The sequence below is a fragment of the Notothenia coriiceps genome, unplaced genomic scaffold, assembly GCF_000735185.1.
Source record: "Notothenia coriiceps isolate Sejong01 unplaced genomic scaffold, NC01 NC01_scaffold00023412, whole genome shotgun sequence".
NCBI lineage: Eukaryota > Metazoa > Chordata > Actinopteri > Perciformes > Nototheniidae > Notothenia > Notothenia coriiceps.
Window position 1 is genome coordinate 3,405 of NW_011356113.1, and position 15,447 is coordinate 18,851.

At 41.4% G+C, this 15,447-nt stretch overlaps 2 long non-coding RNA genes across 2 annotated transcripts in view; one reads left to right on the forward strand and one right to left on the reverse strand.

Moving 5' to 3' along the window:
• Positions 1-11,241, reverse strand: part of LOC104954491 (uncharacterized) — a 14,568-nt gene extending 3,327 nt beyond the window's left edge. Inside the window, exons 1-2 of the long non-coding RNA XR_799337.1 lie at positions 11,230-11,241; positions 5,326-5,329 (exon numbers count right to left, since the gene is read on the reverse strand). This is a non-coding gene — a long non-coding RNA (uncharacterized lncRNA). The remainder of the gene's footprint in view (positions 1-5,325; positions 5,330-11,229) is intronic.
• LOC104954490 (uncharacterized) overlaps positions 1-11,597 on the forward strand; it is a 13,827-nt gene extending 2,230 nt beyond the window's left edge. The window contains exons 3-4 of the long non-coding RNA XR_799336.1: positions 2,644-2,645; positions 11,587-11,597. This is a non-coding gene — a long non-coding RNA (uncharacterized lncRNA). The remainder of the gene's footprint in view (positions 1-2,643; positions 2,646-11,586) is intronic.
• Positions 11,598-15,447: the final 3,850 nt, after the last annotated feature.

A 15,447-nucleotide genomic window follows, 5' to 3' on the forward strand; every position in this document is an offset into this window, starting at 1 on the left:
GACTGCATCACGATTTTGGCATCACACAGCGTTTTTATTGGGGAATCCGAATATGTATGTTACACACACACAAGAACTCACTCACATGGTTCATACAGATTTGGTCATGTCTAGTAGTGCAGTGGGCCATATTGCTTACAGTTTTTGTCGGTTTGAGTTTCAGAATAGTACACTTTTAGCAACGCATCCGGTGTAGGCTGGTGGTGATCTGGGACGATAAAGGACAGAACAAGCTATACAGTTGACCAAGCCTGCAAGGTCTTTCAGTGTATCACACACACTCTCCTGTAGAAACCACACACACATTACCCTCATAATTCAATATTGTCCAGACTTTGAACAATTCCCCTTATTATTCACTTGGAGGAAATTTGAACGTAAGCATACAATGAGGGCGGTCACTGAGGTGGTCGGCTCCAGGGAGGGGGCGAGATAAAGGGTCAGTGTGGCCTGCTAGGGATGGGAATCAAGGCTGTTTAATTCCTATTCACCCAGGTTGCGATATTCTTGATTTTGGTTTTGGTAGGGTACTTGATGACTGGCTTCACCTCCATCGGTTTTGTCATATTTTGCTCCTTTTACTTTATCCCGGGCAGGGGAGTCGGAACTGGTTTCTATATTTTTGGCTGAAGCGAAACATGCCACTAGGAAGTGGTCGCTGGGAACCAACACTGTTTTCCCAATTTAATTTGTCGAGATCCACCTCTGGGGAGTAAAAGGTGGGTGTGGTGTGTGTGGTTAGGTGTGGTGTGTGTGTTGTGTTGTGTGTGTTTTTTGTTGTTGGTGTGTGTGTTGTGTGTGTGTGGGTGGCTGGTGTGTTCGCTGTTGTTTGTGTGTTGTGTTTTTCTTGCGTAAGTTGGGTGTGGGTGTGTCGTGATCGTTGTCGTGTTTTTGGTCGGTGGTGGTGGTGTGTGTGTGTGCGTGTTGTTGTGGGGTGGTTTTGGTGTGTGTGTGTTGTGTGTGTGTTGTGGTTGTTTGCTGATTTACGTTCAGCGTTTCAAGTGGGACTGAAAAGCAGATAAGTATTAGTGGCATCTTTTATCACTTCTCTTTCCCATGTGCGCCATACTACTAGGTCGCTTTCTCAATCAGTTTGTTTTTTTTAACATCGTGTTCTTCTATGTGTTAAGATTCCTCGGTTTAATCCTGATTCGTTGTATTTCTTTTTGTCAGTCTAGGGAATCATCCGTATTTCCCTTCTCCATGTGCCAAGGGACCAGACACACTTGACTCAGTTTCAGCTGATGCTGATGATCACAATGTCGTTCATGTCTGGACAATGTCACTGCTCTACATGTGCATAGCCTCAGAGGATGCGGTTAAATTCCTACGCGGTTCGGTTCCATAAGACTTCGCAGATGGACAACCAAAAACATTAATACTGCGCCGTAGCCTGCCCAAATGGCATACCATGGCCCTGCCCTCTGTCTGTGTCTGTCTTTCTCCCTTCCTCGGCATATGTGTTCACACTTCATCATTTTCCAATGTTCCCCTTATTATATGCCCACAAGGTAGTCAAGTTGGCAGCTTCAATATCCGGGTAGGGATTTTTATTTCTTAAAAAAGTAAATTATCCTCCCCTATCTATTGGCATTCTGCTGAGATGATAATTATTTACAGTACAGTAAAATTCATTTTACCAAGCAGAGAAACCTTGCAGATAACAACAAAATCCGAACTTCAGATTCAACAAAGCTATTTAATGGAATTATTAATTGGCATACAAGTGTGTAATATCATACTGATGATAACTCTGACCTTTTTATCAATGAAGGCGCTTTTGCAAAACGTAATTATAAACTCAACAACAAATGCAGCTCACAACTGCTGAAACATGTGGTTGCATCCATCTATTGTGGTATGTCCATATTTTAAGTCGATTCGTGTTTATCATAAAAACAAAGATTGTTCTAACACCAGTTATTAAAAAGGTGGGTTAGGTCATTTTGGGAGAAACACAGCCCGAGTGCGCTAAGAATTTGAAAATACACCAGCCGGAAAAAAAATCTACCACTACCTTACAACGAGTCCCTCCTCCAACACACACCGAACACGCACATGACCAATGAGGGCACGAGATAATTTGTGCACAGATGGAAGGCTGACAGGCAGGTAGGCCATCCAGTTTATTTAGCGGGCGCCGGCTAAAATGATTGGTCGTGCTTTTTACAGTACTACGGCTTCCACAGATGAAATTTTTTTTAAGGATATGTTGTTCAAAGCACTTAAGATATTCATTGCTATCGGGATGTTAAGAGCATTCCATGGAATATAACAAAAAGTGTATCTTGAGCCGGTTTATCAAACTTACCTACCCCACCTTTAAGTAAACACAGCATAATAATGTGGTTTTATAAGGCTTTGGGCCTTATATGCCACCAACCATAAAACCCCTAAGCCTACACATCATTGAAATTAGAGGAACCTGAAGATGACCCTGCAGATATCTTGTCTTTGTGTAGTTATTATATTCTCATTCTGAATATAAATAGGCCTTATAATGTATTAAATGGTCGAAGATTTACTTATAGTACTTATTGTAGGCAGTGCTTTTCGGCATAAGTATTAAACATTTCTTTGATTGTAGTTGGTGTGGCCTTCAGAATCACTGAAACTAACCTATTTATACACAACATGTTGAAGTTGTAATTATATTTCAGAGCACGAAATGCTAGAAATGTCTTGGAAACAAGGGTCAACACTTTATTTTCCGTGTCCCGTCAATTCGGTCCAATTAGCAACTAGAGAAGCAAAACAAGAGTTGGAGTTGAGAGACAATGTGCACAACCAAATTGTTTAACAAGTAGCCAGTTCACAGTACCAATATATTCAAATCAAAAACTTAAATCATCATTAGACGTGTGTGGGGATCTGGACAGTTGAATTGTTATTACCAAAACCTAAAATGTGATCGGTTGACATGGACTACAAACAGAACAAGAGAGCTTCCAGTGCTAACATCGTGTCCAGCTGCCTTCATATCTGCACATGAAAGCTGAACTTTTTCTTTTGGTTTGTTTGCCTGGCATTCAAATCGTAATGTAATATTTATATTCATCTATAGCTTTATACTGTATATTTATCTTAATCTTTAGTTAATAGCCGCGTTCACACCGCAGTACTTTTCCTACTTTAGTTCCGATATAGTCCCGAAATGTCGCGTTCACACCAAAAAGAGCCGGAACAAAAATGAGTTCCTTTTTACCCCCTTTTCCGTCCCTGCTAGAGAGCAGGTACTTTCGTGGGAGAAAAATGTTCCTATGTCTGATTGGCTGGGCGGATTAAAAAACCACGCCCCGTAAAACTCCCAAAAAGTTTTGTGAAGCCGTCATTTTATTATCTTCAGGTGGCAGTATACGCCGTGAAGTTGTTTGCGGCCTGCCAGTAAACCCAAAGCAGAAGAAGACGAAGTGACGTCATTTGCCTAATCCTCCCTCAGGGACTTATTCCGGTGTGAACGCGATCTGTACTAGAGTTCTCATGAACTAAGTTCTGATTAACCTTTGTGGGAAAAGTAATGCGGTGTGAAAGCGCCTAGGCCTCGGGTGTCGATTTTTTTAATTAAAGTGTCATATGTTGCATTCTCTGAGATTAGAAAGGTTAAGTGCAGGATCGAGTTTAGTTCACTGAAGACTGAGTAGGTGGGGCCAATACTTATTAAGGACAGAAAACACCAAAATATTTGATTATAAAAATGAAGCACTGAGATGTAGAAGAGCCGTGTCCTCTACAATATTATTTTGTTTTTTTAGTTTCTTACCTCCTCTTTATGTGCATGCATTTTTGATGAGGATCTGGAACACTAACTCGTTTAATTTGATGCATGCCCACTTAAGTGTGTTGTGTAAAATTGCAATATGCGTAGAGATATTCACACATTCGCAGGTTTGAATCTGCTTTGACTTTAAAGAGATGGATTGGAGGCTGTCACTCATAGGTGCGGGGGGGATTCCCTGCCAAGGCCTCCAATGGCTCTGCCCTAGGGAGTTAGGACAAAACACACGCTCTCGCACACACAAACAAACACAACACAGTCACTCCAAACACAGCTCTGCATAATGTACTGCCAACCTCTCTGTGTTGAGAAATGGCTTTGCTCCAGCCATGGCCACATTTCCAACACACACACACACACAGAGACACACACACACACACACCTCAGCAGACGCTCAGCCAGGCTCCCTGCCTGCAACGTGACCCTTCTTGATCCTCCATCAGACACACACACACACACACACACACACTCAGAGCCACTCCAACCTGCTGAGTGGCCGAGTGCAAGCCGTCCACCTCTCGCCTACTGACAGGGAGTAGAAGTCTGTCAAAAAAAACATCCAACCCAAACCAGCTTAAAGGTCCAACCCACTCAGAAATCCTGTTGATTCCAGCCTGCTCTTTTTCTGCGGAACAGTCTGTGCCCTGTTGGCATTTGATTTGTTAATATCAATAACAAGAAATGGTATGACCATAAAGCCCACCTCACAATAACAACAAGATCTGGATTAGAAGATGTCATACATTAGGTGCTGCTGCAGAGTTGCTCATTCTAAGGAGCTAAACTGCATGTTGGTGATTGATGGACAACAGGTTTAGTTGGTCAGATCCAGTAGCTGTGTTTCCTTGCACACCAGCACCACATTTGGTGACTTTATTCCCTGAGAAGCGAGTTCTGGTTGTTTCATTTTAGTTTGCAATGCAGATCTTTGCACCCTGATTCAATGCTTGTTTTTTGTACAGTATTTTTCTCTGGGTTCATTGTCCATGTTTTTGTCTATTTGATCTTCCTTACCTCAGTGACTATTGCCGATCTGCTGCCATGGTGACAATCCTCAAGTACTTTTGAGTTGTTCTCCTTTACAGTTTCTATGAATGTACTGAGGGTGTCAGTTGTAGTTGGTTAACAAGCTACAATAGGTTGGCTTTTGTATTATTACATTATTGGCCCTATACCCTTTTTAAATGTATGTTGTGTGATTGATGATGGGAAAGATTTATGTAGATTAGTAGTTTAAAGACCTAGTTCGTTAAGTGCCCTTATGAAGAACTGGAATTTGGGCAATAATAAAGGAAAAATGAAAAGTTTTGCCCTCCACTACTTTAAATTGTGTAGAGTTTCCTCCTAGGTTCAGTTATGTGACAGCTCCCTGTGTGTTTCCTACTCAGTAATGAAATTATTCAGTCAGGATACCAAACGCTGCAGGCCAGAATATGAATTATTTCATCTCCCGCAGATTCACAGCAGTGTGGTGTGTGTGTTTCTGTACTGTATTTGAATACACAAAGTTGTTTTACATGTCTTCATAAGGCTGCAAGTCACCTTGGAACAGGACTTGCCAGTGGCTCTGTGAGAATGTACTGCACAACAGAGCTTTGAGAGAAATGCTTACATGCTCACAATGACTGCTAACATTTGATATGTAGCAGGTATAATCTTTACAAAGTTCAACACCTTAGATTAGCATTTTAGCATCGTGTTGCTAATCGGTACTAAACAATGGATGTATAAAGAGAACTTAGCAAAGCATTGAAGTTGGGGATGGTTTTTTCTTTGAAAGTAGTTCAGAGGCAGATTAATCCATAAATGGTTTGACTATAGATAGAATAGAACCCGCATCATTGGGATCATAGAGCATGCACACTTGAGTTTTGCTTAAGCCCCACCTCCAATCCACTGTGTCACATGGTCTCCGCTCAATCAAATGAATGGGAAGGATAAATAAATAATTCGGCTTCTAGTGCATTTTACAACTTTTAGAACCTGATGATTTAAAAAAGGGTTATTCAAGCGTTTGTTCTGGATAGTTTTACAGACATCTCTTTGCAAATGGGAAAAGGCTTTTGGGTCCTATGATCTCACAGACTGGTACCACCGGTTGGACACAACGAAATGTAGCTTCAGTGACTGGCTTACTTCTTTGGGGCTTGTACTAAACACAAAGTAAAGCATATGCATATTGGGATGTTTTAAATGTTACTTTATGACCAAAGAAGTTTTTTAGATATGTGTCAGAGAGAATTCAATGATAACTTTTTATTGTTGCCAGCAGTAGATGAAAAGTCAATCTATCCAATAAAAAACAAACCAATAAAAAACACAAATATAGTCTTAATGCTACTTAGAAGAAAAGTCCATTTTGTGGCAACCCATCCTAAAGTTGTTAAGAGATGTTAGTCTCTGATAGCTATATAGCGACGGTAGTTGTTAATCTGATTCAAAATGTCTCCCTCCTGTCATCTTCCTTGGGTTGTAGTGAATTTACTCATTAAAAATCATGTAAATATCCCATACAGTAGAACACAGCTCTCCACGTTACTGACGTGGTCAGTAATTCTCTTCCACAGACTTACACACACCTCTCAACAAATATCAGACACCCAGAGATTTTCCTGATAGAAGGCAGAGCTTTGTACTATACTCTGAACAAGTCAATGTTCTTGAAACTCTGCCCATCTCCTCCTGGAAACAGACAATATTTCTGTCTTCCTCCCCCTCTCTTTTGCAATCTGCGGTGTGCGATTAAGGCAATTATGCTGCCTCTTCACAACACCCACCAACCCAGCAGCAAAAAGCTGGGAAAATAGAATACAGCGGGCGATAGCAAGCAAGAGAAATGTAGAGAGATAAATGACTGATGAAAAGCTTTCCCGGGTAGAAGGTGGCAAAAGTCAATGGGTCTATTCATCACTCAGACCATTTGGAGCCACATCATGGACAAGCTTTCACTGCACCAACATACAATACATCCTTACAAATGCCACTGCTGGTTTTACCCTAAAATGACTCCCTTAAAACCACTGACTGACAATTTGTACTCCGAAGTGTGATGTTCCTAAGGTAAAATGCTAGCTTTTGTTGTACAATCTCAAAGAAAGAATGGAAATATTGAGCTGGACTGACCTGACCGAGGTTCAGCTGAAGTGGCCAAAAATGAATTTGACATTGTTGTAAATTAGACCAAGATTTAAAAGGGCAATATTATGCTCATTTTCAGGTTCATATTTGTATTTTGTGCCTCTACTGTTTACATGCTTTAATGTTCCAAAAGGTCTTTATGTTTCTCGTACTTTCTGTGCTGCAGCACCTCTTTTCACCCTCTGTCTGAAACCAGAGCCCAGTCTGCTCTGATTGGTTAGCTGGTTGGCTTTGTTGTTATTGGTCAACCGTTTAGAGATGTCCCTTCCCTTATCGTACAATGTGTTGGAGCGCTAACCAATAGAAGCGATAGTGATATCATAATGTTACGGAAGTTACCTTAAGAATCCAATGGAGGGGTTTCAGGCAGGGGGGAGTGTGTAGGAGAGAACTCCCTCTGGGGGGAAGTTTGGGATTTTAGCTTTTGCATTTACATGCACAAAAACCCATATAACAAGCCCCTTACAACATAAAATAAAGAGAGGAGCAATGCTGTTTTGCTGCTCTCTGCCTGGAATACAGAGTCCATCCACATTAGTTCTGATCATTGGCAGCCTTGAGGCTTGCTTTCTCTCTTCTTCCACCTCTCTCTCTCTCCTTCTCTCTCTTTGTTTACCACGCAGAGGTTGATTTATGGCAGCTGCACTTGCAGAGTTGGGTGGCGTGGACGAGATACAGCAGCTGAAGGGGAGAGTGGAGGGAGACGAGCAGAAGAAGGGGAAGCGGGAGGAGAAAGGGCCATAGGAGAGATGTATCACGGGAGAGGAGAAACAGAGACTGAGGGTTAGATGAGGATAGCAAGTAAGGAGGAGGAGGGAGGTGGTGTGAGGAGACGAGGAGAGGTGTTGGATTGGCCTCAGGTGTCTCACACTGATTTGTATCTTTTATGATGCTCTTCATGTCAAGGTCTCATGCTACAGTCCCTCTGGCCCAGACATTCCTGTCTGTGTGTTTATTCCTGATCCCCCTCATTACCATAACTTTAGTCTTGTCATTGACAGTCATGGTCAGGATAGGTTAGGTTAGAGCTGATAACATTACATTAGACTTTAATGATTACTTTAGGAAAGCAGGGCTGTAAAGCTACAGATCACTGAAACAAGTGGGAGTTATGATAATATACAACTGGCTATTCAAGCTGTTGTATTGGGCAGAAAAGTCATGAATGGGGCCGCCGTAATGCTCAGACCCTTAGTAGAGCTGACTGCCCATGTATTTGTTCCCCATTTGCCGTATGTCATCCCCAACACTGTCACAGAGAACTAGCTGCCCTTCTTGTAGAGCAATCGTAAGCTAAAAGGGTTCTCCTCACAATACACTATACAGTGTGTACATTACGCACTACTAAGAAATATGTCCCGAACTTGCACTCGACAATGCTGTCACCAACCAATGATCGGATGAACGGCTGTTGAAAAACGAAGGACCGACAGAAAGACACACAGAGAGACAGATAGACAGACAGATGGACACACAGATGGACATGTTCATGAAGTTGTTTTTGCATGCTCACGTTCTGCAGGGACAATGTTTAATTTGTTAAAATCTTAACAGGTTAGCATTGTAAAGCATATGCGGAATACCATTCATATTGCTTGGATTCAGTCATGATACATAACAATTTAGACTTAATGGTGGGGTTTGATGAAAAGTTAAGGGTTCACTAAAGTTATAACAATTCACCCTGAATGGAACATACAGTCAATGTGTGCGCCACATTTCATGGCAGTCTTTCTAACCAGTTATTTGACCTGTTGGTGGCCCTAGAGGAAAAGTCAGTAAGGTACATGGTTTGCAAATTACCACTGCCAGATTTGTATCGTACAGTAGATGTTAAGATATGTCAATCGGTCGGTGAACACTTGGAGAAAAATCAGGAGATCACCAAGCACATTTATTCTCTACGTACCAAACATGTTTGTAGAAAAAGGAACGATTTTTGAGATTAACTAGAGACAAAACCTGAGGTTGGCACTAGAATAAATTAAAGGTAAACTCCAAAGTTAGTAATCATCCTCTGGGGACCACCGTTGTCTGATTGGAATGGGACCGAAACACTGCGCCCAACACTATATTATGATACGGTTTTGTAACATTAGGAATTGTCTCTTCTCTCCCTCCCTTTCTGCAGCGGGTCAGTTGAGCCAGTCTGCCCACTTCTCCCTTCAGCTGCCCTACACTGTGCTGGGCCTCGGACGCAGCGCCAACTTCCTGGATCACCTTTTCGTCGGCATCCCCCGGAAGCCCGGAGAGACGGTGAGGAAATATAAGAGGGTTATATAACCTGGCCACAGGCTGTACGCTCTCACAGAATGTTTAGATGCAGTTATAGAGGTGTGTATGACACCTACAGCAGAAAGAGAAAAGGAGAGCTGTGTGCTTCAGAAACAAAAGATTAAAAAAAAATCAATGTTCTCTTGAGATCAGCACTGCTAAACAAAAAACACATTGTCTGCCTAACCCTGAAAAATCCTTTAGTACCTGCTTGAGGTTGTTACTTCCTAATCAAGCCGCAGTGGAAGCAAAAAGATACTGCTTTAAACTGCTGTTCATATCGAATGAGGATGTCTTCAAAAGGTTTGCAAATGAGGGAAGCCCATAACAGGAGTATTGGTGAAACTGATAGTCCACACATTTATTTTGACTGACTTAAGAAATAATTGATCAATGTTTATTACCTTAACCCAAAAATAACAATTAAGACTTACAACTTGCAATCATTTGTTCAATATCTCCAGTTTTCTATTGCAATTATTTGGTTTGCATATGTATTTGTGGATCCTGTTTATTCTCTTAAATACAAACAAGTAAAACGTTGTTTTAATCTTGTGGTGAATGAAGACAATTTAAAAAGGACATATTATTAAATATTTATTTTTTCACTGACCATGCAAATACTTGTGGGTATCTATAGAGCCAAGAACAGTGACATAAAACAACATATTCTTTCTTGATTTAACAAGACATTCAAAAAAGCAAGATTTGGCTCCACTTCATATTTGGTACCACTTTACAATAAGACTACCCTTATAATGGATTCATAAAGGTCTTATAATTAGGTTATGAATTAGGTTGTAAACACTTTATTAATCATTAAGAACCATTTATAAACCAGTTCTAACATAGTTCTCATACATCAACACATGCTCACTATTTGGCAAGATGACTAAGCCTTATATTGGCTACTTAGCGAGAATCAACTCAGTGAACAAAAGATACCAAGGATGCTGGCTGATGAAGAAGGCGAAGTAAGCTAAGTAGCCAATTAGCTTAGCAGTACAGATAAATGTGGGCTCACTATTTGGCAAGCAACCGTGACAGTTGCCCTGTTTATCTCATGTCTAAAAGCTTATTAAGGATTTATAAAGTGTTCACAACCTAATTAATTAATTAATTACAAACTATTCGTAAACCCTTTATAAGGGTAGTTGTATTGTAAAGTGGTACCCATATATCCATTGCAGGCTAATCACCACTCATCTATTTATCTCAACTCATTCCTCAAGGCTAAAATCCCAAAGTTTCCTCCAGAGGGAGTTGACCAATCACAACAGAGCCGGCCAGCTAACCAATCAGAGCAGACTGGGCTCTGGTTTCAGACAGGGGGTGAAAGGAGGTGCTGCAGTACAGGCAGTATGAGAAAAATAAAGAGTTTTTTTAACATTAAAGCATGGAGACATGTCACATCAGAGACACAGAATACAGATATGAGCCCTGTAAGTGAGCATAATAGGGCCCCTTTAATAATCTAATCCGATCGGTTATAATTTACGCGGTTAATCCCCTCTGTCTCCCTCTTTCAACCCTCTCTCTCTTTAAAAAAGCCACTGGTGTCCAAAAACATAATCTTAAAAAAACTATGAGCATTAAGTGTTACTAACAAAGTGTTATAGCAGTTACTTTTTAAGATGCTTATTTTGTAGCCCTCGTATTAGAAAGAGCCCAATTTTGGCACAATGAATATGACAGAATACTGAGGCAAGATTTGGCAGTAAAGTGGCAGTGAGAGAAAGATCTTTTCCTCATCCCATCTAGTGATTCAAGTAAAGAAGAGAAATTGCCTCTTTATGGTAGATAGATTCCATATCCTGGTTATAATGTAGGGAGAATTGAAAAAGGTTCAGCAAACCTCCCCACTTGAAAAAAGGAATATAGCAACCCTTTACATATGTATGTATATATATATATAAACAACCCTTTACATTAAAACCCTTTACATTAAAATTCAAACATATCTGTTTGACAAGCCTGAGAGTAGAGGACGTACAGTATGAGTGACTCTGGATGTAGCATATATGTGCCTCCCGTCATACGACAAGCCAGCGTTATATTAAAATCGTAAATTATTGATTGGGTTGATGTTTTTAATCTATTCGTCAACAACATTTCCTCACTACACTTCTTCAAATGTCAGCATTCTTCACTTCCACTATCTCCACATCCATCTCATCTCTGCTTTCTCTCCTCTCACTTGTAGCACTGAATAGCAGGCACGACAGGGAGCTTTCTTTTCCCCCCCTTTCCCGTGTGGTATACCAAGATCTTCGTCAAGCAGCTGATTAGAATTGTAGATGGGTCGGCCTGAGACTCTGAAGCTGTAGTGTGCAGGAGAACAGTCGCTCAGACAAGCTCTTTGTTGTCCCTCTTTCCCGCACACACTCCTTTTTCCTAAGCAAAGAAATTTGATCTCTTTTTCCCTCATCCTCGTCCATTCCTTCTACAAAGTGAATTAATGAATGCCTAACGATGCGGCCCATTATGCGGAGTAGGTTTTTTATACCCAGAGGGACCAGGGACTGGAGTTACTCTATAACAGGGGGTCCCAACCCCCGGACCGCGGACCGGTACCGGGCCGCGGAGGTGTTACTGCCGGACCGCGAAATAGCTGTGAGTTTATCGTAATATTTGCAGAATTATAAATATTTAAAAATATTTTATAAAAAAAAATTATTTTTTAATTTTGCACCTATACCAGTCATATTATTTCATCCAAAACATACAAAATGAATCAAAATTGGTTAGCATAAGGTCTCAGCCTCTCGTGCACAGAGAAAGTTACCGGTGCGCCAATAGGAAGTGGAGCACACAGGAGACAACCGTTTAATCGCAGACTGTTATGTTTATGTGGGGAAATGGCAGTGCATACATTATTTGAGATATATTTCGAACTCGGACTTCATTTTAAGGACATTGCGGCCAGGGGTCTAGAGCTATTTTTTTATTTGTAAAACCTCCTTCACTTCATGAAATGGCTGCAGCATCAGGAGGCAGCCTCTGAGAAGTGCAGCACCAGCGCGTACAAACCGCCTTCACTGTGTTCCCCACTGCAGGCTGCTACGTTTCACACACACACACATCGAACGGCCCGATTATTCCCCCTATTACTCGTTGTATGAAGGAAATGTCCGGTTACAAAGGCGCATGATGTGTGTGTGTGTATGTGCTCTGCCCAGTTCCGCTGTGTGTGTGTGTGTATTTTCGTGTGTTTGTGTGTGTCCAACAACGGCATTTGTTTTCAAATGACCATGAACAGTAATTTACACACATCTGGCCAACTCCATAGGTATGTGGGTGTTCCCAAAATAAATTAGTTTAATCTTAATCTCGATGTAGTGCTAAATGCTGTCGGAGTGCACCGGAACGAACGCCCCGGTATGACGTTATTATGGCTGGCAAACAAGCCCAGGGGTCTCCCTGACATTTCAGTTATATCAATATGTGTACAGTGGTCCTAATTTGTTTGAATTATATCCTGGTTTTAAACGTTAATATGTTTTGGATGCATATTGTTCTATTATTTGTTCAGGCTGTTACATACAATTAGCCACTGTTGCCACCTATATTAGGCTATATTATATTATATATTATATTAATATTTGTAAAGCGGTCCTAATTTTTTTGTTTTTAATTGTATCCTGGTTTTAAATTTCTTAAGGCTGTTAAATACAATTAGCCTCTGTTGCCACCTGCTGGTGAGTAAATATTAAAATCAGCTAAAATTGACAACAGGTCCGCGAATTTCTTTTAATGCATCTGCCAGTCCTTGGCACAATAAAGGTTGGGAACCCCTGCTCTATAACATACCTGTAATGAGGAGGAGGAGCTCTTTAGGATCCTGACCGCTACACCACCCTGCTCAGTCGGCGGGTTTGGATCTTTCTCTTCATCGCCTCTCTTGATTTATCCCTCTTGTTTTTGATTTCTTTCTCTCACTCTTTATATCTGTCCTGCTTACATTCTCTCCCCTGCTGGGCCCTTTATGATTGTCTCCTTCACAATAACAGTCCCGCATGCTGTTTCACAGTAGTGGTTTTGTTCAAATCTACTTGGATACCTTCCATCTTCTGTCCAATCATTCCTTCCCTTCATTCGCCCCCTCCCCGTCTCTCTCCTCCGGTTCACTTATCTTCCACCCAGGGGATTCCCTTTGCTGCTCAAAGTGGTTTACTTCTCTAATCAGTCCCCTCCTTGTCACTCTCACTCTCTCCCTGTGTGTCCCTCACCCTCCATCTCTGTACATGTCCCCCTCAGTTGCTCTCTCGTAGTGTGCCAGTTTCCCTGGCTTTGAACCAGAGTGTCTCTCTTTGCTCTCTGAAGACTTGGGAACACTTTCCTCTTCCAAACAGCCAGATCAGATCTGCTCCCAGGCAGCAGCGGTGGAGGCTGACGTGTCTCCAGCTTCACTCCCCCGCCAGTTGCTGCAACCGACGGCAGCGCTTTCCAACAGCTAAGCTTTTCCAATGGCTGGCGGGAAAGAATGTGCTTGTTATGTAAAAAGCAAGGCCATTATTGCCGCTTTTTCAAAATAGCTGTGGGATGTGGTTCCTCTCAATTGATACGGAACAGAGAGATACAATTAAAGAGCAGGAGCATTTCCAGATTCCGCCATAAGTAGAATTGGACATTCTTCATAGCTAGAATACAGATTTTAAAGCATTAATATAATGCCAGCGGTATAGATCGTTGAACTGTTAACCCCTAATGAGCGAGGGTTCAATTAAAATGAGTCAAACTTTGGACTAAACAGTAATGGAGAAAGAAAGCCAACAGAAAAATATGTTTATGCTGGCTTTTTCCAGAAGTCAAAGCCCTGTTGCATGAAGAAATTAAATACATTTTGTGTCAGTCTAATGTCATATGTCAGCGTTAAGTGTTGAGCCTTACGCAGCGTCCACACGGCGGCGTGCTTTGAAGCTTCAGCGCACGCCGCCGTGTGGACGGGCCGTTAAGGTGGAAACTACTAAAGGAAATGAAGCTTGAACTTTGAGTACGACTGCAAAGTCAAGCTGCTGTCAAACAGCAAGCAAGTGTTTTTAAAGGGGCCCTATTCTGCTCTAAGAAGAAAGAGGAATGTGATGTAAATAAAGGGTATCATATAGAAACATGCAGCCTATAGGAAATTTGAAAATTGTAACTATATATATCACAGGGTTGTGTTTGGACACCCATGGGCAAGGAATCTGAGAAATCATTTACAACATTTTTTTGGTTGTACCCACATTGGTGATTCTGATTACAAAAACGACGGCGAAAAAAACAAAGTTAGTGTCGGCCAAAGAGCCAAACCTCGAGGTTCATTTGTTGTTCCCAAACCAAAAGTAGACAACCTGATGACCAAGTTCCCTTGTACAGTCTACCACCCCCTCCCCATTTCTACTCAGTCATCTTTCAAATAAAGGCGAAACTGACAAACAAAAACATATTTCTCTAAATGGCATTTTTTAATAATAACTTCAGCTGCATAGCAAGGTCCAACACTTTTTAAATCACTCTGCTAATAACTTGACCTATAATTAGGCGGAGGCTGGGTAATGCTGTGTTTGGAATGACCTGATGTGGCCCACTCTAAGAATTCCTATTGTGAGTGGTAATTGGATTTTTTCTTCAGCGTTTCTATCTAAAGTCCAAAATAAAAAACAACAACAAACAAGAGGTGATGGAGCTGTCAACAAACAAGAGGTGATGGAGCTGTCAATCAAGCACGCTCACACAGTCTTAGGAAGGACCAGCGCCATATATATATATATCTCCCCATTTTCAAATCACGCCTCAAAACACATCTCTTCACACTCGCATATCCACCCTGATCATTATCCATCACACATCCTCTGTTTTTATTTATTTGGTTATTTGATTGATTTATATACTGCTTTGTCTTGCTCTTATGCTGGTGTTATGTATTGTGTATCTTGTGTTGTGTTTGTGCGGCGACCTTGAGAGCCTTGAAAGTCGCCTATATAAAATAAATGCTTTATTATTATTATTATTATTAGAAGAAGACCTCCCAAACATGGTTGCCATGGTTGCCTGTTTGCCCTTCTGTTTATTCTCTGCGGTGGATTTAGCAACATGTAGTTCTCCATGTCCACTTGTTGCTGATGGTTGTGGTAGAGGAGCTGTAGATTTGGGTGAGCAGCAGAGGTGGGGAGAGGCAGGGCTCTGGCTGTTTCGGCGGCCTCTGTTTCTCTTTTTCTCCCTCCCCGAGGCGAGCGTGTGCTCCTGCTGTAAAAGGCAGGTGCACCGCACCCACTGCC